Source organism: Sus scrofa, chromosome 4 (genome assembly GCF_054392235.1).
Source record: "Sus scrofa isolate SSC_HxYL_T2T_F1_AM1 chromosome 4, Sscrofa_HxYL_maternal_Yorkshire_Landrace_v2.0, whole genome shotgun sequence".
NCBI lineage: Eukaryota > Metazoa > Chordata > Mammalia > Artiodactyla > Suidae > Sus > Sus scrofa.
The window spans coordinates 88,171,949-88,199,742 of record NC_139386.1 but is presented as its reverse complement, the minus strand read 5'-3'; the positions used below and the strand labels follow the sequence as shown (position 1 = coordinate 88,199,742).

Here is a 27,794-nt window from a genome sequence, read left to right as displayed (position 1 = left end):
TTAAAGAGCTCTCTACAACTGGAGATTTAATGCTAACCTAACTGAAAGTGGTCATAGATCCAAAGAAGAACTTTAGGTAAATTTGATGAAAATCAATTGGTCAAAGATGAATTTACCAAAAGCCTATGTGTTGAAAAATAATTTGCTGAATAATTAATTCACCCAAACTGCCAAATGTTGCATGTTAAGCCAGATCTAGAACAGCTCACCATGGCAATCTCACTACAAGCCAGTTTGCTATAGCTGTGTCGATGAGGCTGGCTAGTTCCTAGGGTATTTGGCACTTTGTGTCATTAAGTAATGAGAGGATCTTGTGTATTTCAAATTTCATGCACTGTGCATGAATCCAATGTTGAGGAATTTCTAAATAATAAGGTAGGTTTCTCTCTGCAAATACATTTAGCCCACTTCCTCTCCTATTACTCTTAATCACAACTTTGTGAATAAGCCCAATCAAATAAATCTTCTGTGCATGTTTCAAGTTTCAGACTCCTTTCACCTTAATATCATATATGTGAAAGAATGGTTTGCCCTTTAAACACAGTTTTATACCAATTTGCCCTTCCCTATTTATGCTGACTTTATCAGTCTTTTGAACAAAGCTTTTTGCCTGCTGGTTAATTTTACATATCCATGACAAATGTGGAAACTGGCAAAATTGTTTTCATGAAATGAGGTCTATGTACAAATTTAGGTATGCAGTCTATAAAATCCAAGTTAGGCATAAAGCCTCAAAACTAGAGAAAGCAATAATCTGTTTGAAGAGTGACCTCCTCCATTAACATATAAATTGTACATTAGAGAAGTACAGGAGATAAAAGGTGAAAAACATAAAGCAGATGTTCAGCTGGGCTGGTCTGACAAATTCTTTGTGAAAAGACCGAGGTGAAGCAGTTCCTATGAGCCACACTGAAGAAAAACTGAAAATAAAATCTTCAGAGAGTATTGAAGCAATATCAGACAAGGAATCTGTTAAAAAACAAACAAACAAACAAAAAAACAAACTCCATAAGTAGTTAATAGAAGCAAGATTGATGAAACAAGAATTTGGTAAGTTAGTCATTCAGCATATCGATGATCTAGAACATTTCTTTTGAGCAAACAAATATTGCCTTTTGGAAAGTTGGTTTGCTTGCCTCAAAAAGTGATGTAATAGGAGGTAGGGGAGTTGAAAATAAAAGAGTGACAGAAGCAAGCATGCGGAGGGCCCATCTTAACATAGCCCATTAACGATGATGTCCCATTCTCAATTCTAGCCTGCGCATTTATCCCCGCTGTGGAGACAGACACCTCAGGCTACTCAGCCTGCTGCCAGGAACAGGTGAATCACATAACCAGTTCTTCCTGGCTCCACACTCACACGAATGCTCCTGATTATAAATGAGCATCCCCAGTAGTTTTCCTTCAGAGAGAGGATTTGTGGCCGAGGGTCAGGAACACCTAGTCACCTTGGTGGATATAAATCTAAATGCATATTAATAAATGGGCATCTTTGTTTTTATACCTGTATTTTATGAGCTTTGTAAGTGGGGGGTCAACGCCACAGAGTCTGATCACCCCCAAGACCCCAGCAAGATCAATTTTTCAAAATTTCTGTGAATAATGGCCAGGTCTCTTCTGAATTCATCAGGTTGGCTCTGCAGGTTTATTTTGTGTTCCTACAATCTTTAAAAACATAGTTGAGGAGTTCCCGTTGTGGCTCAGTGGGTAATAAATCTGACTAGGAACTATGAGGTTGTGGGTTTGATCCCTGGCCTTGCTCAGTGGGTTAAGGATCTGGCGTTGCAGTGAGCTGTGGTGTAGGTCTCAGATGTGGCTCAGATCTGGCGTTGCTGTGGCTCTGGCGGGCATAGGCCAGCAGCTACAGCTCCAATTGGACCCCTAGCCTGGGAATTTCCCTGTGCCGCGAGTGAGGCCCTAAAAATACAAAAAGAAAGAAAAAAAATAGTTGAGGAAGAGTCTACATTTTAAAAGCCTTAAAATAATTGTAGACAGAGAGGACAAAAGATTTTTATTACAAGTTTTATGTAAAAACCCTGAATTGACAGCCTGTGTGTCCAAAGTTTCATCAGCCTGGAGTCCTAGACGGGGTCACATTAACAGAAATAAACAGTGTTTCCTGGGATTTAGGTTCAACCTACTACTGTGGTTGCATCTTTTCATGCTTCACCCCCCACACACCTCCCACAGCCCCACCAGTTATTTAAGGGGCTTCCCAAGGGGTTTTTGTGTGTTGATGAAGAGGCCCTCTGAGCTATCTTTGCTATTGTCCAGCCCATCAATTGTATCTGCTGCCCTGTGTACTTCCCTGTGATGCCCACGGCCAGGGCCACCACTGAAGGGCAATCTTCTGCTACTAGGCCTCTTGCCACTGCCTCCCCAGCTGGATTCAAAGCTGCAGGAATACTCCAGGCCCTCCAGGTGTCAAAGCTGGGCTTTACTTGCTGCTCTCCTTACCTTCTGCACTACCAGGTAGGTGATGAGTATCTCTCTCTTCTCTGTGTCACAGTGGACACAGGACCCTGCAGTGCTGCCTAATGTTTTCAAAGCATTGTCACAACAGTCCACAGAGACTCAATTTAGACTCATCTTAGACCCAGGAGGAAGAGGGAGTGACCATTGCTACACAGAATATAAACCAGAATATAAACAAACTCAAGTGCAGCAGAGAATCAAAAGCAACACAGAACCATCCAACTAAAGAAGGCAGGGACAATCAGCAACAGGGTAGAGATGGGACCTGTCCTGCTCAATCTTAAGGGAGATGAAAGTGAAAACTACCATCAAAACTGCAGTGAAGAACATAGGTCACTTTTGTAATCATTTAAAAAAAAAGGTACAATTTGAAACCATCATTGAAATAAAAGAAGCCATTCATTTATTTAATTTGATGCTTACAGTCATGGATACAAACTACCATCAGAGGTATCAATAATGTGGGTCCAGTCACTCTCAATGAATCATTTTGCTGTCTCAGTAAAGTCACAGGTGAACAATACCCTTTAGGTGGTGTAGAAGGACACCAGATCTAACTGGACCCACCTAATAGCTGAATCTATTCCTGAGCAGACAGGCCAGGTAAATGGCTTCCTCCACTCCTGTTCCTTTTCCCACATCTTCAGAATGAGACCACACTGGGGATTTGTCTTGCCCAGGGCTGCCCTGGTTGTATTTCCAGGATCGATGACTTTTCAACTACTCCTCCACTCGTCATGTATCTACAAATGATCAAGTGCACATACACACATGGCACACACATTTTGCTCTTGACTTAGGTGATTTCTGAGACTACTGGTCAACTCTGGTGCTAATGTCCTGATTAATAGTTGCTCATGCCAGGCTTCACCTTGTAAATGTAAAGAATTTCCCCTAATTCTGCCCTGCTTCTTCAGGAGGCAGAGAACCTCTGAGCAGCCTGGAATCTCATCTTTTCCAAATCATTTCCAGACAGGATTCACGGAGGACATCTGTGTCCTACGAGAATTCTAAATTCTCATTCTGCAGGTTCCTCTAATTTATGTCAGCATTCTGTTTTCTCTTTCTTGTGAAACCTTTCTTTTATTCCATGTGTCTTTCAGTCTCACCCTTCCTTCAAACCAAGTTAAGAGAGGGGGACTCTGCTATTTCTGGTTGACCTTATCCTGTGTTTTGTAAGGTATGCTAAAGGATTTTCTCACCACCCCTGCCTCTGGGTTTTAAAATTAATTTTAAAAGGGAACACGATTTCTGAGGCTGTCCTTTCTTGAAGGACATTTTTTTACTCCCTCTGCAGAATGTGCACTGGGGATTGGTCTATAGGAAAAAATTCTATCTGGGCCTTTGTTTTGTTTTATGCCTGGGGTTGTTTGGGGGATGGGTGACCTGATAACACAACTAAGTAAAGGGAGTCCTCACTCTCTGAGATTAATTTGCCACATAATCAGGGTTAGCAGTGGATATTCTGAAATGCTAATAACCATGTCTGCAAATCTACCCTTCTGCCTCAGGCCAGGCCTGTTCACTTGGACGGTTACTCTTAGTGCCTAGCATCTTACTCTCAACCAAAGTACTACAACAGAACTACAGTACTTGGTTCCCCCAGTGATAAAAAGAAGAAGTGTGCCTTCCAGAAGTGTTCCTTTTCTTGCTGCCCAAACCTGCACCTCTCCCTTGAGAAGAGGACAAAAGGAGGGAGGGAGTATGGTGATGAATGAACACATCTCTGAATTTGGTACCTTGTGTTTCCTCCTCCTCTCTGAACAGGATCTGGAGTTGCACAGGTGGAGGAAGTGGTCGGAGGAGAGGAGAAAGTTACGGAAACAGCTGCTGTGGGAGAAGCACTTCACTCCCTCTCTGCTCCATAGTCTGTGCTAAAATCCAAGTGGGAAATGGAAATAGGGAGTTATGCTATTTCCAGGTTTCTGTTGGGGGCCTTTCCATGCTGAAACCAAATCATAGGATGTAAGACAGGGACACTCCAGTTTCCTTCTAAAGTGGTGGCAGGACCATTTATTCATGTAAATCCTGACAGGGTTAATTGAATTGTTTCGACACTCGTTAGGTGAATGTGGAGGAGATGGGTGTGTGCCTGCTCTCCTGCTCTGTTTCCCTCACATCCCTCTCCCATTGTTATCTTCTTAATTTCACATTTTTCAGTCATGGTGGGGGTGTGGGGAACAATCATTCCCAGTTGCTACCAACCATAAGTACAAACTGAATGCAGACTGCTCCTCAATCACTGAGCACTGATTTTACCCAACAATATTGGACCACTCCAGGATGGGAGCCATCATTCAAAGTGTCCCCCAGAAAGTTGCCACTGGAAATATATGAATACTGATTTTTTTTTTTGTGTGTGTGTGTGTGTGTGTGTGTGTCTTTTTGCCATTTCTTGGCCGCTCCTGAGGCATATGGAGGTTCCCGGGCTAGGGGTCGAATCGGAGCTGTAGCTGCCAGCCTACGCCAGAGCCACAGCAACGCAGGATCCGAGCCGCGTCTGCGAGCTACACCACAGCTCACGGCAACGCCGGAACCCTGACCCACTGAGCAAGGGCAGGGATCGAACCCGCAACGGGAACTCCTGAATACTGATTTTTTTAATTGAAGTATAATTGATTTACAATGTTATATTAATTTCTGATGTATAGCAAAGTGATTCATATATATATATATATATATATATATATATATATATATATATCCCATTATAGGTTACAACAAGATACTGAATATAGTTCCCTGTGCTACACAGTAGGACTTGTTGTTCATATATTTTATATATAGTAGCTTGTATCTACTAATCCCAAACTCCTAATTTATCCTTCCCTTCTTGACTATATTTTTAGAAACAAATAAACTTAAAAAAAAAAAAAAAACGGAGTTCCCGTTGTGGCTCAGCGGTTAGCGAATCCGACTAGGAACCATGAGGTTGCATGTTCAATCCCTGGCCTTGCTCAGTGGGTTAAGGATCCAGCATTGCCGTGAGCTGTGATGTAGGTCAAAGACAAGGCTCGGATCCTGAGTTGCTGTGGCTCTGGCGTAGGCCGGTGGCTACAGCTCTGATGAGACCCCTAGCCTGGGAACCTCCATATGCCGCTGGTGTGGCCTTGGAAAAAGACAAAACAATAAAAAATAAAAATAAAAATAAACCTTTAAGGAATTCTCTGGTGGCTCAGAGGGTTAAGGATCCAGCATTGTCACTGCCATGGTTCTGGTTCAGTCAGAATCCAACTAACTAGAACTCTTAATTAGTTAAGGTTATAAACCATAGAGAAAAAAGAAGCAAAGTAATTTTTAAAGATTAAAATAAGAGCTATTTATTTCTGTCACCTCCATGTGCCAGAGATTATTTTATATACTATTTACACCTACCCTAGGGAAGTCCTAAATGTTAAAGAGGTTAAGCAACGTAGCCAAGGGCATACTAACATTTACAAGTGACAGAACCAGAATTCATCCCCAGGTTCTATTCTCTAATCTCTTATGCTATATTTATTTTGTTTTTGTTTCTTTTTAGGGCCTAATCTGTAGCATATGGAAGTTCCCAGGCTAGGGGTTAAATGGGAGCTATAGCTGCCGGCCTACACCACAGCTCACAGCAATGCCAGATCCCCAACCCACTGAGGAAGGCCAGGGATCAAACCTGCATCCTCATGGATACTAGTCAAATTTGTTTCCACTGAGCCACAGCAGGAACTCCCTATCTTGTTTGTGTTTTGTTTTGTTTTTTTTTTTGGTTTTATTTTTTGGTTTATTTTTGAGCCCTAATTCATGTTGTAGGTAAGAATTTCACACCTGCTAGGTTAGTCATTAGTGCTGTTCACCAAATATTTTCAGATCCTCACCTTTTGGACACAGAAAAGGAAAACACTTCCTGGCCCCCTCCTGGTTGGGTGGGGCCCTGTGACTAATTCAGGCCAGTGAGTTGTGAGAGGAAGTAATAGAAGTGATGTGTATCACCTGCGGACGAGGACATGTAATCATTCACGAGAGCTCTCTTCCCTTCCATCAACAGCCAAGTTCCAGCCCCATCAGCATAGGTCCTGAAGTGAGGACTTAGCTGACCCAAGGTGGATGTGTTGTGCTGTGTACCTGAACTTTGGAGGTTATTTGATACTGCCACATAATCTAACCTACCCAGCCTGGTACAGTCACAGCCTAGACAATACAAAAATGTACCTTTATTTCCCTTTAACTAAACTTATTAAGCCCTTGTTTCTGCCAATATAAAAAAAAAATCTAGTCTTGCCCATTCAACCCACTTTTCAATGAAATGGTCAGCCATATTTTGTTTGTTTGTTTGTTTTTGTCTTGTTGTTGTTGTTGCTATTTCTTGGGCCGCTCCCGAGGCATATGGAGGTTCCCAGGCTAGGGGTCTAATCGGAGCTGTAGCCACCGGCCTACGCCAGAGCCACAGCCACGCAGGATCCGAGTTGCGTCTGCAACCTACACCACAGCTCACGGCAACGCCGGATCGTTAATCCACTGAGCAAGGGCAGGGACCGAACCCGCAACCTCATGGTTCCTAGTCGGATTCGTTAACCACTGCGCCACGACGGGAACTCCCATTGGTCAGCCATATTTTAAGGAAGGATACTTGGTCAGCTCAAAGTTCTGCCCCAAGTCTTCCTTGTTCAGAGGGGGTTGGGAGAAGTACAACCAACTTCTGTAATGGAGAGAGTTTGGGTAAAGGAGAGAGTAAAAAGAGAAGTTAAGGGCCCCATAGAAAGGAGAGGGACCTTTGCCCTAAGGCTGTCTTCTCATCCACAGGCCATCACAGCTACATGACTTTCCTCTTGACCTTTGTGGTAGAGGTCCAGCACTGCCATGGCCTCTGAATACCAGAAAGACCACTTTGTTCCTTCCTCATCCCAACCAAAGGGCTCCAAGGTCTATCAGCCCTCTCACAGCATTTCCTCTCCCTCCACACAGATCTCTGGACCTTGAGGGCTTTAAGATGCTTTGAGGTTGCCCTCAAGTAATTCATTCATCTACAGGGACCACTGCTGGCACCATGCTACATGGCAGAGAGAGTTCTTTCTTTAAGAGTCATGCCATCTCCCTAGGCTATAACTTGGGGAGCATGATACAAGTGCCTACTTATCTCAGGCCCCACCACCTCAACTATCTGAGATTTCTATCAAAAAAAAATTTTTTTTTTGCCACACCCATGGCATATGGAAGTTCCCAGGCTAGAGGTTGAATCAGAGCTGCAGCTGTTGGCCTATACCACAGCCACAGCAACTCAGGATCTGAGCCATGTCTGTGATCTATACCACAGCTCATGGCAATACTGGATCCTTAACCCACTGAGCAAGGCCAGGGATCAAACCCACATCCTCATGGATACTAATTGGGTTTGTTACCATTAAGCCATAATGGGTACTCCTGAGATTTCTATCAATCTTGTCCTCATCCAGCTGCTGGAATTAAACCCCAGGAGAGTAGGTGTGGAGATAGTGGTTAGAACCCTGAACATGCCCACAAGGAAGCTCAACAATGTTGCCCTCTCTAGCTCTCTGTTCCCAATTCTCTCTTCCCTCCCCCTTCGGGACAGAGAACTATCTCTCCTGTCAGTGCTATTCAGAGTGCTGGTGTGCAATAAGAGGACATTGTGCTGGTACATAAATCAACACACTGCTTCCTTCATCCGCAAAGTCTAGCTACCAAAAAATAGTGCCGGGAGTTCTGGTGGTGGCGCAGTGGAAACGAATCCAACTAGGAGCCATGGGGTCACAGGTCTGATCCCTGGCCTCACTCAGTGGGTTGGGGATCCAGCATTGCCATGAGCTGTGGTATAGGTCACAGACGTGGCTCAGATCTGGCATTGCTGTGGCTGTGGTGTAGGCCTGCGGCTACAGCTCCAATTGGACCCCTAGCCTGGGAACCTCCATATGCCACAGGTATGACCCTAAAAAGACAAAAAAAAAAAAAAAAAAAAAGTGCCAACAAACTAAAACATGTTCATAGTAATAAAGTTGATTTACATTCTGTTATGAGCTCCTTAGCTCAGTAATAAACAGTTCTCAGGAGGCAGTCTATTTTGCTGTGCATTCCTCCTTATTCTGTGGTTTGCGGATAAATGCTATGCCCAGCTTCCTTCCGGAGTTGGCTTTTGATGTTCAAAGCCAGCTTTGGAATTTAAAAAAACCTTTCCACTCTCTAGTACCTAGTCTTTCAAAACTATTGTTTCAGCTATGAGTTTAAAACAATCTCATTCAACCATCCAATTGACTTCTTTGTTCCATCCTGTATCTGACCTCACCCTGAGAATAATTTTTTTTTTAATCATTGCTGAGAGACTGCTTGGGAAAGGCTAATATTTCCAACTTGTGCTGTTGAGCTTTTAAACTGTATTTCCTGTTTTCACTATTAGAATAGTGCGTGGCTTTTAAGGTAAAGACTTACTCTATAAATGAGAATTCATTCCCTAAGAATTAGGAGTAATCAAAATTTGACTAGCTCCTTATTTAGATGATTTTTTAAAATTTCTAGTCATTTTGAATCTGTTCTACAAAAGACATAGTAAGAAAATTGTCTGACTTACATGATGTTTATTAAGAATTTATAAGCTAATGAACAAATGCTCCTGAAACATGAACTGAAAACAGTCAATTACCATATTGGGTTGCAATGTGAGAACATTAAAAACAACCCCCCACTAAGATAAAAAAATAACTTCCCCAAAGCTAGGGAAAATCTATAGAAATAATACATTTACTTGTATTTTAAAATGTTTATAATATTCTTTAATAGAGAAGATTATTTTATTTTTAAAAGGGATTGAATTTCCCAATTGACTTATAACTTGAGCAGCACATTAGTCTTGGTTATGTTTTGCCTTACAGTGTTCTTTGGATGGTTTATCTCCCCAGCTTCTTTTATAAGTAACTTTTCTGCCATATTTTAATTAACTTTAGAAGGTAATCAAACTCTTTGTTGTACATTACTGTCATCATCAAGCCACTTAAGACCCCTCTCCTTATACCCAATTATTATTCCAACTCAGGCTCTAGGTACCCATGTTTGCCACATGTCTAGAAACATGTATGTATACCCACACACTATGCATACATTACTGATCTGTGTGTAAATATGCTTCTAGTTTGCAGGACTGGCACAGTGATATTCTGTGTCATGCAGTCTTTTGCTTTGCTCATCCAATCCAGTGTTTTGAAGGTTTATCCCATTTCTAAATACTTCTTGTTTCCTATCTGAAAGGACAGGTAGTCATCTCAAATCCCTTACATAGGCTGTAAAGAGGCTGGAATTTAATTGTGAGTTCACCCAGATGCTGAGATTACAGTTACCAGGTCTGTTAAAAAAAAAAATACAGCTTTATTGAACTATATTTCACATAGTACAAAATCCACCTATTTAAATGTACAATTCAGTGGTTTTTGCATATTCTCAAGGTTGTACAATTATCACCACTCCCTAATTCTAGAACATCTTCATTACTCCAAAATAAACCCCATACTGGAGTTCTCCTTGTGGCTCAGTGGTTAACAAACCTGACTAGTATCCATGAGGATTCGGGTTCAATCCCTGGCCTTGCTCAGTGGCTTAAGAATCCAGCATGAGCTGTGGCATAGGTCGCAGATGAGGCTCAGATTCAACCTGGGAATTGGTTGATTCCAAGCCTGGGAACCTCCATATGCTGCGGGTGCTGCCCTAAAAAGAAAGAAAGAAAGAAAGAAAGAAAGAAAGAAAGAAAGAAAGAAAGAAAGAAAGAAAGAAAGAAAGAAAGAAAGAAAGAGAAACCCCATATTCATTACTCATTAATAGTTATTTTCCATTCACCTCCCCCCAGACCTGAGCAACCACCAATCTACAATGTCTCTATGAACTTGCTTATTTTGGACATTCCACGTAAGTGGAATCATATAATGTGTTGTCATTTGTGACTGGCTTCTTTCACTTAGCATGTTTTTAGGGTTTACCAACCAGAAAGCATGTATCAGTATTTTATTTCTTTTTCTGGTTGAATAATATTCCACTGCATGGATATTCAGTATTTTCTTTCTCCATTTGGCCTCTAGAATTTAAAGCACTTTACTTCTAGTGCCTAAAATAGAGTCAATCTGGACCTTGTCGCATTATGTACTTTCTGTCAAGTAATTAGACTAAATTATGTCTATTTTTTAAACAATTTAGTCATCTCAGCAAGATAAAGGGGGGAAAGGAGAAAAAAGATTCAGGGGAAAAAGAGGAAATTTCTGTATCTTTCTATTCTTTCCGAAAAATGGAATTCTATGCCAACCAGAAATACTTTCTGACTTTTTCCCCTGTGCCTACACATCTCTGTATACTTTCCTAAGCCCTGAGAACTCAGATCACACACTGCTATGCCAGCTGGGTGCCTAGTCCAGCAAGTGTTGAACAAAGGACAATGAAGGCATGAAAGCCACGCCTTTGCCCTTTCCCTCTGCTCTCCGGCTCTTTAACTTGCCCCACCCCCACCTCTGCCAGGCTGGTCTTCCTCTCCGGTGCAGGGGCCCAGTAGGCAGCAGTGGGAAGAGCTGTAGAAGAGGTCAGCGGTTAAGCTTAATTACAAGTCAACACAATTTCTCTGGGACTGCTCTGGGGAGGGAGCGCAGATAAGAACAGTGAAAATGCTTAGAGGGCCTTGGAAGGCAGCCCCTTTACAAATATAGGATTGGCTTTTATTGTCACTGCTGTTAATAAAACAGATGTTCTCAAAGCATTCCTCCAACCAGTGACAGGATTTGGAAAACTGCTGTCCCTTTATTGGTTACTGAAACCAAATAAAAATCAAATTAAAGTCTAATTCACCTCATAATTTTTTCCATGGCAGCTCTGCTTGGCCAGCCTTGAGGCAGAGCTAACTTTCTCCTCCTCCGTGGCATGTATTACGTTCAGCCCTAAGCCTGCAAAGGTGAGCTGCTCCTTTTCCTTCTCCCGGAGGCCCAGTGTGGGTGGTGTTTGCAGCTAGAGAAAGGGCCACAGCTCAGGCCAAGATGAAAGAGCACTGGAAGCTGCTAGATGCTAGCACAGAGGACCCCCTCCCTCTTCTTCTCTCGGGGGTCTCCATGGCAACTGGGGGAAGCTGCTAGGTATTGTAACTATGTGACCTGTGCCACGTATGTTCCCCAGGTTCCCAAGGGTGCTAGACCATAAACACTATGAGGCCTATAACCACATACACCATGTTCACTCTTATGCTTTTTATACCCAGGACTGTACCAGGGACAATGGGGGCTCAATTAATAGTTCGCACATTTATGCAGTAAGTTTTCCCATTCAATTAATACATGAAGGAGGGAATTAACAAATTAAGTCATTTTCCAGCTGTTTTATTTTAAATATTCTCCATCCTTCTTTCATTGTCTTCCTTAGTTCCTGCCTACCTACCTTCCTTTTTTTTTTTTCTCCTATTATGAATAATCTAAGATTCCAACTCTGGCAGATGATTCCACATGTGCTAGGAGTTAACGGCTTGCTATTAACTACAGACACTCAGAATTGGGATTTGCCATTTGAAATACATTAAGTGCTCTCCAAGAGCAAACGAGTAACCTCTTCTAAATTAGAAAAAAAAAAAACAAAAAACATGAAGACAAGGAAAGATCATGATGTAGCCAGGAGGTGAATGAATGCATCATCTTCAAAGTCAAGGAGAGCCTCAAGAAAAGCCTTTGCAGTGGCTGCAATGAATGTTGGAGGTAAAACCCCAACAGCACTACTAAAGCTCCTCAGAAATTAGCCCCAGCTCACTCACTCGCTTGCTCAGCTGTTCATATAATCTTCCTGTGCCTGCAAAGTGGCTTGGACCATGCAGAGATAAAGAGACCAGAAAGGGTTGTGCAGCCTCATAGGGGAGGCCATGTGGAAATGAATGGTCACCCTACAACATGGCAGAACTTCAGGAGAGACATAAAGTGCCAATGGCACAGAGGAGGCGGTGGAGGAATAAACAGGAATGGCATGCCTCAGTGAGTTTTGTACAGTAGAGACAAGATCAGGAGGGGAATTTAGGAATATGAGAACAAAAAGAAAACAAATTAAAGTGAGACTGTTTCTCAATTCATCCTCAGTATCTGAGGCAGACACTCCCTGCACCAGGCATTTCTCTCCTTGTCATTGAAGCCATCCTAAACTTAACTATTTGTGGCAATGTTGATTTTTGCACATATGAACGGGAGTTTTTCTTTAAAGTCAAGAGACTTGTCATTGCATATCTTTTGACATAGTTTTTTTTTTTTTTTCTTTTTAGGGCCGCTCCCACGGCATATGGATATTCCCGGGACAGGGGTTGAATCAGAGATGCAGCTGTGGGCCTAGGCCACAGCCACAGCAATGCCAGATCCCAGCCTCATTTGAGACCTACACCACAGCTCATGGCAACACCGGATCTTTAACCCACTGAGCGAGGCCAGGGACTGAACCCGCAACCTCATGATTCCTAGTCGGATTCCTTTCCACTGCACCACAACGGGAACTCCAACATAAGGCTAAAGAGAAAAAGATGTGAAAATCATGCCAATATTCAGAGATAATTTTCATTTGGTTTTAAAAAACAGGAGTTCCAGTCCTGGCTCAATGGTTAACAAACCCCACTAGTATCTATGAGGATGCGGGTTGGATCCCTGGCCTTGCTCAGTGGGTTAAGGATCCAGCATTGCCATGAGTTGTAGGTTGCAGACACAGCTCAGATCCCTTGTGGCTGTGGCTGTGGCTGTGGCCAGCAGCTACAGTTCCGGTTTGACCCCTAGCCTGGGAACCTCCACATGCCACAGGTGCGGCCCTAAAAAGACAAAAAGATTCACGCAAAAAAAGGGATCTATTCTGAAAATGTGTACAAGCTAAACAGTTTCTATTTCCTGTATCAGAGCTGAGCAGAGTTAATACTCTGACTTTAACTCATGAACTAGGAAACCTTTCCTAGCAGATCCTGGTGAGTTTTCAGTTTGGCTGCTGACAGAAATGTGTTTTCTGCAGTCCCCTCCTCTCCATCCCATGTCTTGCTGCCCATATTCCTCAGAGTTGACAAAAGACGCTGACAGAACATCTTCCCCCTCAAGGTTTGAAGAGCTGAGCTTTGCTCCACAGGTGGCCCAGAGCCAGTGAAGGGCTTTCTCAGCAGTGTGTCCTCATCACATGGTGGCTCCATGTGGACTGAGTGTCACTCGCTGAGACAGACTGTCCCTTTCTCCCCTTCTGCCCTACCTTTTTAAAAAAAAAAATAGTATTTTCTGGACAAGATTGAGCTTACTCCAAGGTAGTGCTAGATAAGGCTGTTAAGAGGCAGAAAATCAGGAAAGGAAAGGAAGGAGGAAGTCGAAGGAGAGATAGGAGAAAGGGGAGGAGGGAGAAGACGAAGAAAGTTTTTTAAAAAGGGATAAACAAGAGTACTGACTTTCTGGCATTGTTGTAAGGATTAAAGACTGTTCCTCGTGGTCTTTGCATTTGTTGCCTCCACTGAAAACTCTCCTCAGTGTTCTCACTTTCTCATTTCACTTCAAACGTCACCTCACAGCAAGGCTGCCCTTAACGTCCCTACGTAAAATCCACACCCAACATCGCTCTCTAATTGCTGAACCGGCTCTATTTTTCTTCACAGTAATTATTACCATCTGCCATACTATATATTTATTTGTTTGTTGTTCTTCCCTTCACCAGCACAAGGACTTTTTTTCTACTTTTTTCAACTGCTATACATTTTAATTTCAACTTTAAAAAAAGGAAGCTTAAGCATTTCCAAAACTAGTTACTACAGAGTAAGAGAAACATCTTATGATAAACAACTTTTACATAAGATTATTTCATTTAACTAATATAAACATATGACACATTTTGCCCTATTTTTTTTTTTAAATTGGTCAGTGATTAACTCAGCTCTGTCTAGGGAGTGTGTAGAACATCTTGGAAATTATTAAAGTATATAGCCTGCCGTTTTCTTTGTTTCTTTTTTCTTTTTTATTGAGGTGTAATTGGCATACAACATTATGTTAGTTTTCACGTGCAAAATATAATGATTCAACATTTGTACACATTATGAAATGATCACAAGTCTAGTTCACGTCCCTCATCATACATAGCTACAAAAAATTTTTTTCTTGGGATGAAAATTTTAACATCCATTCTCCTAGCAACTTTCAAATATACAGCACAGTATTATTAACTATAATCACCATGCTATACATTACATCACGATGACTTGCTTATTTTATAACTGGAGGTTTGTATGCCTGACCCCCCCCTTTCACCCACTTTTGCCCACCCATTACCCCCTGCCTATGGCAACCACCAATCTGGGCTTTGTAGCTCTAATGAGTTTCGTTTTTTCATTTTTTAAGGATTCCATATGTAAATGGGATAATATGGTATCTGTCTTTCTCTGTCTGCCTTATTTCATTTAGTGTAATGTCCTCAAGGTCCATCCATGTTTTCTTCTCTTTAATGGCAAAATAACATTATAATACATATAAATATAAAATAATAATTATATTATATATGTTATATGTTATAATATATGTAATTAATATATTTTACATATTATATTATATATGTTATGTTTTATGTTATATATAATTATTATATGTTATGTTTTATGTTATATGATATATAACATGATTATTTATAATATATTAAATATATAATGATTTACATATATTATTATAAATAATATAATTTATATTGTATTACAGTATATATATTGCACATCTTCTTTATCCATTCCTCCACCAAAGGACACAGGTTTTTCCCATATCTTGGCTATTGTAAATAATGCTGCAATGAACATGAGGGTGCAGATATTTTTTTGAGTTAGTGTTTTACTTTCTTTGGATAAGTATCTAGAAGTAGAATTACTGGATTATATGGTAGTTCTATTTTTAATTTTTTGAGGAGCCTCCATACTGTTTTCCACAGGGTCAGTACCAATTTACATTACCACCAAGAGTTCCCTTTTCTCCACATCCTTGCCAATAGTTGTTACTTGTTGTCTTTTTGATAACAGCCATTCTAACTGATGTAAAGTAATAACTGATGTAAAGTAATGTTTTGATTTTCATATCTCTGACAATTAAGTTGGGCACCTTTTCATGCACCTGTTGGCCATCTAATGCCTTCTTTGGAAAAAGGTCCATTCAGATAGTCTGCTCACTTTTTAATCAGAGTATTTATTTTTTGCCGTTGAGTTGTGTAAGTTCTTTATATATTTTGGACATTAACCCCTTATCTGATATATGATTTGCAAATATTTTCTCTCATTCAGTAGCTTGCCTTTTCATTTTGTTGATATTTCCTTTGCTGTGTAGAAGTCTTTTAGTTGATGCAGTCTCACTTGTTTATTTTTGCTTTTGGTGTCAGATTCAAAACATCATTACCAAGACTTACTGCCTATGTTTTCTTCTAGGAGTCTTGTGGTTTCAGTTCTCACATACAAGTGTTAATCCATTTTGAGTTAATTTTCGTATATAACGTGAGACAGTGATCCAGTTCTCCTAACACCATTTACTGAAGAGGCTGTTTGTACAGGGACTTTTTTCAAAATCATTCCTTGGAGTTCCCCTCGTGGCGCAGTGGCTAATGAATCCAACTAGGAACCATGAGCTTGAGGGTTCGATCCCTGGCCTTGCTCAGTAGGTTAAGGATCCCGCGTTGCTGTGAGCTGTGGTGTGGGTCGCAGACTCGGCTCGGATCCCGCGTTGCTGTGGCTGTGGTGTAGGCCGGTGGTTACAGCTCCAATTGGACCCCTAGCCTGGGAACCTCCATGTGCTGCGGGAGCGGCTCAAGTAAAAGCAAAAAGACAAAAAAAAAAAAATTCCTTGCTATGATCCAAGCATCTAGATCAGTGCCTGGCACACAGTTGATGTTCAATGAATATTTGTGGAATGAATGAATAGGGGATGGTGATCTAGGGATTCCTTCAGAAAATAAAAAAACTTTCTCCTTCCCCATTCAATCTCGGTATCTCTTAGGAGAAAGAAATTTTTATTTGCTGATAGTTTGATCCTTACCCTCCTTTTCATAATTTTTTCCTACCAGTATCCCAACCTCTACAAAGAAAGAGAATTCATGGAGTTTGTGTGCCATCAAAGGAATTCCCCTTCCTTTCATGGCCATCCTTTTCAGACAAACCTCAAGTCTGCAAAGCAAGGACAACAGTCATTTCTTTCCTACCTCCCAGAAGAGGATGAAGATGAATCCAGTGATGAGGGGCAGAGCGTGATGTGAAACCTCATATCACAGATATCCTAGGGGATGTTACTTCCTCTCTTCTTTCTAAAGACTCTCTCAAAGCTCCAGATTTTTGTTCCTGAGTTTCGACTGCTTTAAAGAATCTGAGCTACTGTGACTCACACATGATTTAACCTCTGGCTACTGCTGTGAGACAGTGGTGGGGCTCCATGGGTTTACATTTGACTTGCAGCCTTGGGGAGTGGGTTAGTTAGAAAGGAGGATCAGAATTCCCATCATGGCTCAGCGGAAACGAATCTGACTAGTATCCATGAAAATGCAGGTTCAGTCCCTGGCCTTGCTCAGTGGGTTAAGGATCCAGTGTTGCTGTGAGCTGTGGTGTATGTCGAAGATGTGTCTCAGATCCCACATTTCTCTGGCGTAGGCTGGCGGCTACAGCTCTGATTTGACCCCTAGCCTGGGAACCTCCATATGCTGTGGGTGGGGCCCTAAAAAAAAAAAGACAGGAGGACCATCTGATGTAATGGTGGTTTCAGTGGGGCTTGGGGCTTTGTGCCACAACCTCCCAGAACTAATCAATTCAGGCAGGAAATGTTGGAAAAACTGATGAAAAGAAACTGTAGGAAAAAGAAGTGGCAAGGGATGCAAAACTGAGGAAGAGGGACAGGAGAAAAGAAAGTAACTCAAACTACCTTTAAAATATGCTAAGCTCACCTGCTACACCCTACCCCCCCCCCCCGCCTCCCCACCCCCCGACCCTGGCTACAGTGGCCAAGGGATATTTTCAGTTTAATTTTTGGTCAGTTTAGGCCAATGACCTCCAAGTCTACACCTGCAGCAACCCTTAACCATATGATGAATTTCTGGACTTCCCGTGTGGCTCACAACCACTTGATGAATTTCTTCCCAGCATACCTTATGTTGGTATAAAGAATTTCTGTTGTAAAGGATTTGTCTGATTTTTTTTTTCCAGGTGCCAGGTATAGAGATTCTAATGCCCTGGGGATTTCCAAAGCAGAGTTCTAGATGAGTCTTTCTTATTCTTGAGCCCTAGGGAATCACTGTGCTGTCATCATGTTAATGAGGCCTCTCAGGGCCCCTAGATAGATTCTGCATGTAAGCTGGTCAGCGATAGACCAACCCTGTGATTAGAGGGCTAAGTCTTTGAGCCAACTCAACCTCCAGGAAGAGAAGGAGGACTGGAGATTGAGTTTCATCATGGGGCTTATTATTTAACTAATTATGCTTGTGTAATAGAATCCTGGACACCAAAGCGAAGGGTTGGCGAACAATTTGATGTGCAGAAAGTGTGATGCATGGAGTTCCCGCTGTGGCTCAGCAGTCAACAGATCTGACGAGCATCCATGAGGACACAGGTTCAATCCCTGGCCTCACCGCTCAATGGGTTAAGGATCCTGAGTTGCTGTGGCTGTGGTGTAGGCCGGCAGCTGTAGCTCCAATTCAACCCCTAGCCTGGGAACCTCCATATGCCACAGCTGCAGCCCTAAAAAGCAAAAACAAAGTGTGATGCACTCTCCTTCCTTGAGGAGAGGACACAGGATCTTCTCAGACGTCATCTTGGATATCTCTCCTTTTGGTTTTTCCTGGTTTGCATCTTTTTTAATAAAACTGTGCTGGTAATATAGCACTTCCCTGAGTTCTGTCAGTTGTTCTAGCAAATTGTGGAAACTGACTTCAGTTAAAGAGTCTCTCTTTTTTTTTTCCCCCCTCGATTGGGGTTCTACTAAATAACCCAAGACTGAAGTCTCAAGCAAAGTGGACTGTGTATTGCAACATGATAAGAGTTAACTTCGGGCTTTCTTCTAGGCATATTTTTCCCCCTCAGGGTCAGAATTCTGAAAAAAGTATTTTATCAAGTTAGCTTTCTATAACTGCATATGCAAAAATAACCAGTTTGGGAATTTCAAAAGATTGTTGTCTTAACCAATTTTCTCTGGAGTCTCAAAAGTACTGTTGCCAGTGTTTAAAAAAAAATCATCTTTGTCCTTAATCATAGTTTTATACCTAAAATCTTTCTAATGAATTGAACTTGAATTTCTCATTTTACAAAAGGCAGCAAGACTACCAATCACACAAATGGAGTACAGACCCACACAGCATAAGACAACTGTCACAAATCTTCTGAGAGGATGACTGATATGGAGTCTGAAACAAAAACTTCCCCAACACAAACGGTCCTCAACAGCAGACACATGCCAGAACCAGTGGGCACAATGCCCAAATGACACTCAGTGCTCACACACAGTCCTTGAAATCAAACACAGGTCAGAACCAGTTGGCAAAATGCCCCAAAAGCACTTTGTGCTCAAAAGAGAAGTTTGCCCAGGTGCACACCAGTGGACTTACTTGGTCTTGAGGCTTGTCAGCTTGGCCCGATGCATCTTTCCGTTCCACCAAGGAAAAGCCTAGGTAGGCAGCCAGTGTCCAGCAGGGGAGAAACAGGGAGGATCTCCCAAAACAAATGGTTTCAGCAGCTGCTAGGAAGGTCCCCTCAAATCCCCCTCTCAGAGCCAGTAGCCACAAGCAGCTGGCTCACTGCAGCCATCTTGGCGTGTTATCATGGCGGCAGCTCCACTTAGGAAAACGCAGGGGAGCCAGATCTCGAGAGAGCATAGCCGCCCCACATTGGGTGCCAAAACCCATTACCACCCAAACCCATTACCCATGTAGGGTCCAGCTGCTCTAAAGCCAGTAAAGAGGCAAGGGTGGTGAAAAGGAAAGTTTGCTCTATTTTGGAGGCCAGCAACTCAGGTGGAGGGCAGACTCATGTCTAAAGGCTGACTCCCACCACTGACAGTGGACAAGACCTTTTAAAGAGAGTTTCAGGGGTGTATAGGTGGAAGGAGAGAGCTACAGGCAGAAAAAGCACAGTCAGCTCTGACAGTTGCCTTGAAATTGGCCATGAGGTGGTCTGAGCAGCAGCATCTTGATTGCAGTTAATCTTCAGTTCCAGGGTAGGTTTGTTCCCATTTCTCTGAGGCCAGTTCTTGAAATTATTGTAGGTTATGTCATGACTACATTCTGATCATCGTGTAGTTAACTTCTTCTACCTGCTGGAGGTTTGAGTATCTACAAGAGAGCCCACAGGAAATGGTTAAGAATATTATCTATAGCCCTTGAGAAGGAACTAAATGTCCTTGACTGCTTATTGACTAAACTATTATTATTTGGTCTCATTTGAATGCTTTCCTTTACTTCTGTGTTTTCTCACTTCTTTGACTAAAACGTCTTTCTTTTTTTTTTTTCCTTTTACGGCTGCACTTGCAGCATATGGAATTTCTCAGGCTAGGGGTCAAATCCAAGCCGCATCTGTGATTTACACTATTGCCTGTGGCAACACTGGATCATTAACCCACTGAGCAAGGCTGGGGATCGAACACAAATCCTCATGAATGCTATGTCGGGTTCTTAACCCACTGAGCCACAATGGGAACTCCTAAATGTGTTCTTTGACTAAAGTTTTTCTATAGGCGAAAGACAGATGGAAGACATGGTTTGGTGAGGACTGTAGGATCCTGCTCCATTTCACCATAACTTCATTTTTTAAAAAGTATCCCTCTCTCTCTATCCCTCTATCTAGTATCTAGTTTTAAATACCAAAAGTTACACATACCAAGTAAATTTCTCGTTTCTGACCACGAGCCTCACAGCAAAAACATCCCTTCTCCAAGAAGGGATTGTGGATTATGGAGCTCCCATGGTTGCATGGGACAAAATGCAAAGTGTAGGTGCAAATGTATTTGTTTAAAGAGACAGAAACTCCTCAGGGGCAGGAGGTGCCTTCTCAAATACCTCAATGTGTATTTGGGTGCTGGATCCGGGTAAGAAGATAAGTGAACAGACCTAGGCAAAGTAACTGTGCCTGTCTCCACATGACAGTCAGAAAATGGCAAATCTGTAGGGGAAATTAACAAGCCTTTTTGTTAGTTTTTAATCAGCAGTGCTGCGGTTCAGTGTGTTTGAACACAATTCCACATCCAGCCCAAGCTTTCATAAATCCCTTTGCACATTCCACCCCATCTTAGCCCAGGGCCCTGGCCCCCTTCTCAGCAGGTCTCCTACCAGCCTTCTAATTCATCTTCCTCTGGGCAGCAGAAGCAGCAGCTAGCCTTCTGTGTCATTAATTAGCTGCAAGGTGGAAGGTGTGACAAGGAGAAAGGTTATATTCTGGAAGCTTTTGCAGCTTCAGGTTAGACTAGAATGGTGGGTCTCTGGGAAGGGACCAGGTTTCAGAGAAAGTACAGATGTGAAATTTAGGGGCAGAGGCTTCTTACAAACTGTGTCTTGTCCCCATGAAAGAGTGAAGGAGAGAGAGCTCATGGGGCCAACCCACATGGAAGTCTGGATTTGGGGATGACTAATGCAATTACCCGTTTGGAATTTAGCTTAGGAAATGAGAAGAAATAGACCAGAGGTGACAAGCTTAGACATTCTTTTGTTTGTTTCTAATTCTCTCCTGGTCAAGAGTTGGGAAAGAAGCTGGGGTAAGGGGAATGCAGAGAGAGAAGAAGGAAGGAGAGATAGAGATTCTTTAGAAAATGGAATATGTGAGGCATTAAGGAGTGTGGCTAATGTGGTTAACCCTGGCCCAGGGGCAAGATGGGGTATTAATTTTGATCTCTCCAGATTTATGACTGCCGTGAAAATACAGGATTGTGAGTCAGGGCAGGAAAGCAGGGGAGCACAGGAAGCCAACCTGCTTCTCTCCCCTGAGATTCAGCCAGGTAAGAGCAGAGTAAACCTCACCTGAAAGAATAAGGTTCCTGGCTTGGGGAGTCCTAATGCAAGGACTAGGAGAAGAAACTACCAGAAAACTGGCCCAATTAGACCACAAGAAACTGCTGTGTGGGGGCTCTTAGCTGTGCTGTGTGCCCCTCCTCCCTCACCCTAACTCCCCCTTAAATCTCTCCGGGGGGTTGGACATCAGGCTCTTCCACCAACCAGTTCTGTGGCTCTCCCTTAAGCTCCCAAGACTTCATCTGAAAATCCCTTCCAGGGGAAGTGCACCCCACCAGAGCCATGATGAGGAGGATGACCTGAGGTACACAGTTAACTAGGTATTTTCCAGGTCCGAGAAGACTGAGGAATGGTCATTGCCAAGAGGGGCCTGAGGAGGTGTGTGGACTAAGCATAGTGTGGAATTCTGGAACAGGAAAAGGACATTTAAGGAAATCTGAATGGAGTGTGGACTTCCGTTAATAATGATATATCAATATTCATTCACTGGGAGTTCCCACTGTGGCTCAGTGGTTATCCAATGAGTATCCATGAGGATGCCAGTTCGATCCCTGGCTTCGGTTAAGGATCCTGTGCTGCTGTGAGCTGCAGTATAGGTCACAGACACAGCTGGGATCCTGTGTTACTCTGGCTGTGGTATAGGCTGGCAGCTGCAGCTCTGATTCAACCCCTACCCTGAGAATTTGCATATGCCACAGGTGTGGCCCTAAAAAGAGCCCCCCCAAATATTCATTTGTTCATTGTGACAAATGAATGATACCAATGTAAGTCGTCAACCTTAGGGGAAACTGGGTGTGGGGTATGTGGGAACTCTCTGACTATTTTGCAATTTTTCTGTAAATCCAAAACTATTCTAAAATTAAACAGTTAAAAAATGTGTGAGTCATTGATTGTATGGACTCAAAGATGAGGACATTACCTCTGAAAGAGTCACATTTAAGAGACACATTCTTTTTCTGTGTGTAAACATAAGTTTTCTGTAATAAACCTGTGATCCTTTTGTAATTAACAAGTAATCAAATATAAACTGCACACTATACAGAATGTGGAAGAAGAGAGGATGCAGACTAGCTATGGCTATGAGCATTTTTATGAGTTTATTTCTTTAGCACCATGTGTTGAGCATGTTTATGTTTGAACCAGGCATTGTACCGGGGAAAAAAGATAAAGCCCAGGAAGAAGGTGGTGGCCTAGTGGAGAGTTGATGCCCAAGCCCACAGCTATGGGCCAGTGAGTCAGATGAGCTGAGCCCGGTGTGAGTACAGTGGCAACCCAGAGGAGGGAACGCCCAGCTACGCCAGGCGTTGGTCAAAGGTAACAATGTGGTATGTCTTAACTTAAGACTTTAAGCGCTGGAGTTAGGTAAGTCCCTCAAAACCTCACAGGGCTACCCTGAGAATTAAATTAACAATGTGACAAGCACAGAATAAGTTAGTTCCCAATATGTTGAAGGCTTATTACATTCCATGGGCTATTGTAGGTACTTTCCATTTGTTAAATTGATCAAATCTTCAGATCAACCCAGGAGGTAGGTGCTATCATGAGCCTCTATTTTTGAGATGAGGAATCTAAGGCACTGAGGAGTTAACAATTTACCCCTGGATACCAGCTGGCTAGTAGTGGAGCCAGGCAAGGACTCAGGTGGTCTTAGTCTGCAATGCACTCTCCCATCAGCTGCCTCCTGCCATGACTAATGCTAGGACTAATGTAGTGGTTAAAACCAGTAGACAGGTGAGGTGAGGAAAGCTATTGTAGGTCTTACAACAGCAGGAGAGGTCCTGCTGTGATGCAGATTTGAGATCTTCAGCACATGGTAGAAGGTGAAGCCTCTGAGCTGATGAAACGACCCAGGAAGAGCACCCACGGGTCAGCACAGAACATCCCAGAGTCCTGACAGAGTGCAGTAGGAACTGTCTTAGTCAATTCAGGCTGCTATAGCAAATTACCAGAGACTAGGTGGTATAAACAATAGATGTTTATTTCTCACAATGTGGAGGCTGGGAAGTCCAGGTTCAAGGTGCTGGCAGAGCCTGGGTGTAGTTTGCAGATGGTTGTTTTCTCTTGTATCCTCTCATGGTGGAGAGGAGAGAACACATTTTTTCATAGCTCTTATTAAAAGGGCACTGATCCCATTCATGAGGGCTCCACCCTCCTGACCTAACAATCTCCCACTGCACCACAGCTTACTGCTCATGATTTCACTTTCTTCATAACTTGTGCTTCCTCCTAGCTTTCACAGCCTTGGAATAACATGATTTCTTTTTCTTCTTGCTTTTTAGGGCCACACCCATGGCATATGGAAGTTCCCAGGCTAGTGGTCAAATTGGAGCTACAGCTGCCAGTCTACACCACAGCCACAGCAACACCAGATCTGAGCCACATCAGTGACCTACACCACAGCTACCAGCAACACCAGATCCTTAACCCACTGAGTGAGGTCAGGGGTAGAATCTGCATCCTCATGGATACTAGTTGGTTTCGTTTCTTCTGTGCCATGATGGGAACTCCTGTGATAACATGATTTCATGATAACTGCCTATGATCATTCCTCTGGATCTGTTTTTGCCTTTTTTTTTTTTTTTTTTAAGGGCTGCCCCTGTGGTATATGGAGGTTCCAAGGCTCATGGTCAAATCAGAGCTGTATCCTCTGGGTCTTTTAATGTCTCCTGACAAATTGACCTGCTCTCTGAATCTCTGGTTCAAAATTCAAGAGGATGGTCTCAACACCTGAGCTTATATCCATGTCTCTGAAGGAAGCATCCTCCGTGGTTTGACAGCCGAGGACTCTGGTCTAATCAGCTGCAGCCAAGGAGGCCCGATCACATGGTACCAGCGAGGCACCCCATTTAGAAGAATTGTTTTGGAGAAGGGATGCAGGGTGTGAGAGGCTTTTTGAGGCTTAGCCCACACAGAAACTCTCAGTGAGGACCACAAACGTCTGGCCTGGGTCACCACATGAGGGATAGAAATGAAGAGAAATAGAGAGCAAAAGATAAGGAACAAGTTAGGGTGATGGCTGGAGGATGTGTGGAAGAGAGACAGTCCCACAGAGGGAGAGATCCACAGGAAGTGAGAGATTCCGGCATGGAATTCAGGAGCGGTCAGCCCCAGGGAAGAAGATTAGGGATGGTCACCAAAGAGGTCATGGAAGTCTTCAGAATGGGATACCCTGGATGGGAGCAGATAAAACATGTCACCTCTGGGGACTGGAGGGCCAGGGAGGCATTGGCTGATTCATTGTCCTTCTCTATCAAAAGCTGGAGAGCTCCTCCCACAATTTCCATTTATTCTATCAGTGGATGAATGGCTTCCCACTTCTCTCTCTGTCCTTCAAAACAGTATTTTCTGGCCCTTTCTCAAGGTACCAGAACACTGGGAGCCTAGACCTGGCAATGTCCACTGCACCTCATAAATCAGCTTGAGACAGAACTGCAGTAATGCTCACCTGTTAGAGGTTCCCCTCCCTGGCTCTGGTATCTCTCAGTTAGGAAACTGACACACAGATGGTGCTCTAGGCTAGCCTCTCAGGAGATTATATAAGCAGTACATCCTAGACTGGGAAAACTCATACGACTTTGCAAATGAGTTTGAGCTCTTTTCTCCCTGCTTCCTCCAGCTGGTTCCTTTCCTAAGAGGATACAATTAGTAGTAAAGTCAATAAAATCTGGATTTTTGCACACTCATCCATAAACTGTTACCCAACAGTGTTGAATGGCTGTTGGCAGTCACCAAGCTATGAACACACATAGTTAGGCAGAACCACTGGGCACAAACCACCCACTCTCATGAGATTACACAGGCAGCTGTTCTCAGACACATGGGTTTGCTGAAAGGGAAGATGGGGGGATGATCAGTTCTTCCCAGTAAGAGTGTCTGGACAACCTGGAGCAGGTGTAGAGGGAGGAGACAGGACTGTAGAATATCCTTCTTCCCTGCACTTACTATTCCAAGTATACAGAAGACCTCTCTTCTACTTCCAGGAAACTTCCATTAATCCATACCTTTAGGAGTTCCCATCGTGGCTCAGCAGAAATGAATCTGACTAGTATACATAAGGACACAGGTTCAATCCCTGGCCTTGCTCAGTGGGTTAAGGATCCAGCATTGCTGTGAGCTGCAATGTAGGTCACAGATGTGTCTCAGATCTAGCATTGCTGTGGTTCTGGCGTAGGGTGGCGGCTACAGCTCCGATTCAACCCCTAGCCTGGGAATCTCCATATGCCATGGGTGTAGCCCTAAAAACACCAAAAAAAAAAAAACTATACTTTTGAAACAAACAATTTAATTTAATTTAGAATGTAGACAATCTGTAGCTGTATCAGCCAGGATAGGCTAGATTATGCAATGACAGCAAACAACACTAAAATTGCAAGGGCTTGTAACGACGAAGGTTTATTTCTTGCTCAAGCATTATCACATCCATCTCAGATCAGCTGTGGTTGAGCTCTATGTTACCTTTACTCTAGGATCCAAACTGATGAAGCAACTTCTATCCGGAACACAGGTGGTGTCATGAGAGAGAGGAGAGAGAACTTGGTAACCACAAGCAGGCTTTTAATGTTTTCACATTGTAGGAAACAACCTGCATTACTTATGTTCGTTTGTATTGGCTACTAATTGCTACATAACAAATCACTCCAAAACACAGAGGTTTCAAACAATACTCATCTATTATCTCACAGTTTCTGTGGGTAAGGAATTCAGCCTGTGTGCTTTTTCTTAAGGTCTCATGAGATGGTAGCTGAGGAGGCATCATCTGAAGGCTCGTCTGGAGCTGAAGGATCCACTTCCAAGGTTACTCATTCACAAGACTGGCAAGTTGGAGCTGCATATGGTCCCAGGCTCAGTCTTAGCCATGAGCATCTCTTCATGGGCTGCTTTAGTGTCCTCACAGTATAGTGGATGACCTTTCCCAGACCAAGTGATCCCATAGAAGAAGGCAGAAGCAGCCATGCCTTTTATACCTAACCTTTGAAATCATACATCATCACTTCTGCTGCCATATTCTATTGGTCACAAAGGCCAGTCCTGACTTGGTTTAGAAGGGGATTACACAAGGGCATGGATACCAGGAGCGAGGGTCATTAGGGGTCATCTGGCTACCTTGCTCACATTTCTTGAGCCAAAGTAAGTCTTGTGGCCAAGCCTGGCATCAGTAGGAGGGCAATGCCTAGCTCTCCTATGGGGAGAGAACTGAAATATTTAACAAGCCGAAATACCATCTGCCATGGTGACTCATAGACTAAGCCTCCACCTCCCCCCACATCTCTCTCTCTCATACACACATACACTCACACACGCACACACACACACACACGCACGCACACACACACGCACACACATATCCCTAACCCAAGGAACTGTCTTTTTCCTGCTGCTCATTCTCAAAGTTCTTGCTTCTACCAACAGCTCAGACTAATCCTGCTCAATTTTCCTCAGTGTGCCCAGGGACCACTTTCCTGGAAAGCTAAATTCAAGAGTCCTCAGTAGGATGAAGAAGCCTAGAGCTCATTGGTATGAGGACTCTTAAGTCTCTTGCTACAAGCCAAGGCTTTGGGAAAGTGCACTACAGCCAGCTAGGCTGCAGAGAACAGTTGGGATATGATATCAGAGCCTCGAAGTAGAGTTTGGGGAGCTAGAAGGAGACCAAGTCAGAATCCTGTATAATGTCCAGGAGCAGCAAGGCAAGGCTCTCAGAAGTCAGAGCAGAAAAAGCAGCAAGTCAAACACAAGATAAAGGTAAAGAAGGATGCATGGCCTTGAAGGCCTTCGTGAATGTAATCATCATGTGTCATGTCAGGAAGTCAGAAGTAAGGGGGCCAAGGACCAAATTCACAAAAAGACCTCAGTTCAAGATCAATACCTGTCCCAGATCTTAGAATAGTATAGTCCTTGATCTTATCTTCTAGACAGTCACATTCAGTATGGCCCAATCTTATTTAACAAAAGCAACATTCTGATTTCTATAGTTGTGGCTACACTATTTACTTATGTAATTGTTATTACAATACAGAGTTCTGTCTATCATCAGTTCTCAATAAATGCTTCTTGACCGTTAACTTATTGCCATCCATCCATTTTCAAAATAAAATAGACTGAAAGATGTAGCTATTCAGCATTCTCAGGGATCTAGGTCCTGAGTTTTGAGTTTCTCTTAGCAAACCAAAATTAATGACTTCACCAATGAAAGGAAACTTAGGGAGGCAGATTAGAAATGGCTAAAAATTTTTCACACTCCTTCTGTTGATGGGTTTACTTACTCCTTCCTTTGAATCAGAGAAGTCCTAGCAGCTTTGATTAACAAGATATAGTGGAAGAGACACTATGTCACTTTGGGCTGGCCATTAAGAGGACCTGTTCTTTTGTAGCCCTAAGCTGCCATGTCTGATAAG

The 27,794-nt window shown here is 42.9% G+C and overlaps 1 protein-coding gene and 1 long non-coding RNA gene across 5 annotated transcripts in view; both read left to right on the top strand.

Annotated features, from left to right (window-relative positions):
• Window positions 1-2,156: 2,156 nt before the first annotated feature.
• Window positions 2,157-5,112, top strand: LOC106510105 (uncharacterized). The gene is made up of 3 exons (XR_001308293.3): window positions 2,157-2,472; window positions 3,579-3,655; window positions 4,243-5,112. It is a non-coding gene; the product is annotated as an uncharacterized LOC106510105 (long non-coding RNA).
• A 12,397-nt stretch (window positions 5,113-17,509) lies between these two features.
• The window catches only part of RCSD1 (RCSD domain containing 1), a 501,912-nt gene continuing 491,627 nt past the window's right edge, over window positions 17,510-27,794 (top strand). For 2 of the 4 annotated variants that reach the window (XM_085020320.1, XM_085020318.1), the window contains exon 1: window positions 17,510-17,553. The gene's annotated coding sequence lies outside the window, so the exon portion shown is untranslated. Of the gene's footprint in view, window positions 17,569-27,794 lie in introns of all 4 variants that reach the window. The other 2 variants (XM_085020316.1, XM_085020319.1) reach the window with 1 other exon arrangement.